The 3460-nt window shown below is 49.0% G+C and overlaps 1 long non-coding RNA gene across 1 annotated transcript; it reads left to right on the forward strand.

The window, feature by feature from the left end:
* The first annotated feature begins 218 nt into the window (after positions 1 to 218).
* LOC148119733 (uncharacterized) lies at positions 219 to 2358 on the forward strand. Its single transcript, XR_015735046.1, has 2 exons — positions 219 to 352; positions 1533 to 2358. It is a non-coding gene; the product is annotated as an uncharacterized LOC148119733 (long non-coding RNA).
* The last annotated feature ends 1102 nt before the right edge of the window (positions 2359 to 3460 follow it).

The raw sequence follows: 3460 nt of genomic DNA on the forward strand, positions 1-3460 counted from the left end.
GCCAGGAAGCCTCACCAGGACAGAGGTGGACACGTGCCAGCCGACCCAGGGATACAGGTAAGATGAGCATAGCCCTTCCCTGCCTGCTCATGAATGTTTCTCTTTGGCAAATACACGTCTAAAATATACATAATAAAGAGAGGCTGGTCTACCAGCAGATTAACTATCACCGTGAAGCATGTTTTGTATGCTCGGCTAACATTTACATTTTTATTTAAACAGACTATTTTCTTTGCTATGGGGCGAAAAATAGCTGAGACATCTTAAGGGGAAGATGGATTTGGAGGCGTGGCTTCCGTGATCACAGCTCATGGACACTTGGCTCTGTGCGTGGTCAAATAGCAAGATCAGGGTGAGGCAACTCGTTTGATGACAGATAAGTGGGGGTGGGTGGAGGTGGGAGGTGGTGGAAGTGGGGGTGGGTGGAGGTGGGAGGTGGGTGGAGATGGGGTGGATGAAGGTGGGAGGTGGGTAGAGGTGGGGGGTGGGTGGAGGTGGGGGTGGATGGAGGTGGGAGGTGGTGGAGGTGGGAGGTGGGGGTAGGTGGAGATGGAAGGTGGGTGGGGGTGGGTGGAAGTGGGAGGTGGGTGGAGATGGGGGTGGATGGAGGTGGAGGTGGTGGAAGTGGGAGGTGGGTGGAGGTGGGAGGTGGGTGGAGATGGGAGATGGGTGGAGGTGGCGGTGGGTGGAGGTGGGGGTGAATGGAGATGGGGGTGGATGAGGTGGGAAGTGGGTGGAGATGGGAGATGGGTGGAGGTGGGGGTGGATGAGGTGGGAGGTGGGTGGAGGTGGGGGTGGATGAGGTGGGAAGTGGTTGGAGGTGGGGGGGTGGGTGGAGGTGGGAGGTGGGTGGAGGTGGGAGGTGGGTAGAAGTGGGGGTGGGTGGAGATGGGAGGTGGTGGAAGTGGGAGGTGGGTGGAGGTGGGTGTGGGCGGAGGTGGGGTGAATGGAGATGGGGTGGATGAGGTGGGAGGTGGGTGGAAGTGGGGGGTGGGTGGAGGTGGGGGTGGATGAGGTGGGAGGTGGGTGGAGGTGGGGGGGTGGGTGGAGGTGGGAGGTGGGTAGAGGTGGGGGTGGATGAGGAGGGAGGTAGGTAGAAGTGGGGGTGGGTGGAGATGGGAGGTGGGTGGAGGTGGGGTGGATGAGGTGGGAGGTGGGTAGAAGTGGGGGTGGATAAGGTGGGAGGTGGGTGGAAATAGGGGGTGGGTGGAAGTGTGGGTGGGTGGAAATGGGAGGTGGATGGAGGTGGGAGGTGGGTAGAGATGGGAGGTGGGTGGAAGTGTGGGTGGGTGGAGATGGGAGGTGGGTGGAGATGGGAGGTGGGTGGAAGTGTGGGTGGGTGGAGATGGGAGGTGGATGGAGGTGGGAGGTAGGTGGAAGTGGGAGGTGGGTGGAAATAGGGGGTGGGTGGAAGTGTGGGTGGGTGGAAGTGGAGAGATGGAGATGGAAGCGTTGGGATGGAGATAAAGGGACTGATGAATTAACTCAACAACTAAGTTAGGGGGTCTATGACAGTTAATATTGGTTGTCAGTTTGCTAGGATCCAGAGTCCCCTGGAGACAAACCTCTAGGCATGACTGAAAGAGGCTTTCTAGATGAGTTCATCGAAGGGGGCAGTATCGTTTCCTGACTTGGGGTCCTGGGAAGAATAAAGCGGAGACCTGGAGCTGAAGTGAGCATCACCACTCATCTCTCTGCTTCCCGACTCGATGCAGTGTGACCAGGGCCCACCAGTCGTGATAGACTCTGCCTTTGAACTGAGAGCCAGCACCAACTCTCTCCTCTGAAGTTGCTTCTGTTGGGTATTTTGTCGCAGTGATGAACAACTCATCTAAAAGTGTAGACACTTACGAGCCCAGTGCTGCCTCCAGCTGAGAACCAAGACATGAGCCTTGGCAAGGAGTGGTAGAGAACACAACCCTTCACATCAATTCTTAGACGTGAATGTCTTTAAAGTTGATAGGGGACAACCTAGATATACTCTAAGATTAAAGGATGATATTTGAAGAGAAACAAGAAATTCTCTCTGTGACAAGTACGGCTATGACATTGTTCAAGGATATTTCTGTTCAATTCCATTTCTTGTTCCATTCAGATAACATAGGTTATGGTTTTAAACCACTGCCCACTGTTTGATTTATTGCTTTATTTTTGAGTTTGAAAATAAATCAAACATACCACTACTGTTATTTCATACTGTCTGATAATAGCCCATCAGTGCTCAGGTAATAACTTCCTTAAAGCACTGGATTTGGTTCTGCCTGTGATATTAACTGTGCATCTCTGGAAAAATCATGTAAAATCTCCAAGCTTTTGCTAATTTATGTTTGAAGTAATAAACTGGTTTGTTTATTATAATGTGTTTTCAAACAAATTTATTACACTCTGCTAAGTAAATGAATATCTTTAACCCACATTTTTAAATCAAGAAGAAAACTCTTCTATACCCAATGTAAAAACTAAAGATAATATCAGTTAAACTATATTTTAAGAGTGTGCTGAGTTTCTCTGTTTGTTAATAAGTGCTGTTTACTTTAAGATATTTTTCTTAGGAAAGAGACATGTTATTAGCAGCATGCCAAGTCGACTTTGTGCACACAGAAGTCTTATTTCAGTTTCAATGCCTTTCCCCATTAGATTGTAAGTTCAGTAGGGGTAGAAGGGTTTTGTTTCTTCTGTCCAATGCAATGTCCTTATGATCATAATTTTAAAAACACACAGTGAGTGGATGGATGGATGGATGGATGGATGGATGGATGGATGGATGGATGGACAGATGGATGGACAGATGGATGGACAGATGGATGGACGGACAGATGGATGAATGGGCAGATGGACCGACGGATGGATGAATGGACAGATGGATGGACAGACAGATGGACAGATGGATGGACAAATGAGTAGATGAGTGAATGAAGGAAAAAGTTAGTCTACTTCTTCTTAAACGATATCCCAGTGAATGAGTGGCAACAGGACTCTATAATCAGGCTATGTTCTGCCAGATCCTACAGGGCCTGTGCTGTGATATTTTATTTGTATTTTCATAAATAAAGCTTGCCTGGAGATGAAATAGTAAAACAGCCTCACTGATCAGCCTTACAGACCATGCAGTGGTGACACACACCTTTAATCCCAGTAGCCACACTAGTTAGCCATAGAAACCAGGCAGTAGTGTTGCATGTCCTTAATCCCAGCACTAGAGAGGAATATAAGATGGGAGGAGACAGCTCTCAGACACAATCTCATTCTGAGATTCCTGGAGGCAGGATTGCCGTTTCAGACTGAGATAGAGGTAAGAGCCAGTGGCTGGCTGTTTTGCTTCTCTGACCTTCAGGTTGAACCCCAATTTCTGTCTCTGGATTTTTATTAATTGTTCTATAGGCCTGGGTGGACATGTGTGCAGTTGCTACTCCATGAAATAGTGTCCTTCACCATGTGCTTACAAACCTCGTCCTGCTTT

This window comes from Myodes glareolus, chromosome 15, assembly GCF_982192425.1.
Source record: "Myodes glareolus chromosome 15, mMyoGla1.1, whole genome shotgun sequence".
Classification (NCBI taxonomy): domain Eukaryota; kingdom Metazoa; phylum Chordata; class Mammalia; order Rodentia; family Cricetidae; genus Myodes; species Myodes glareolus.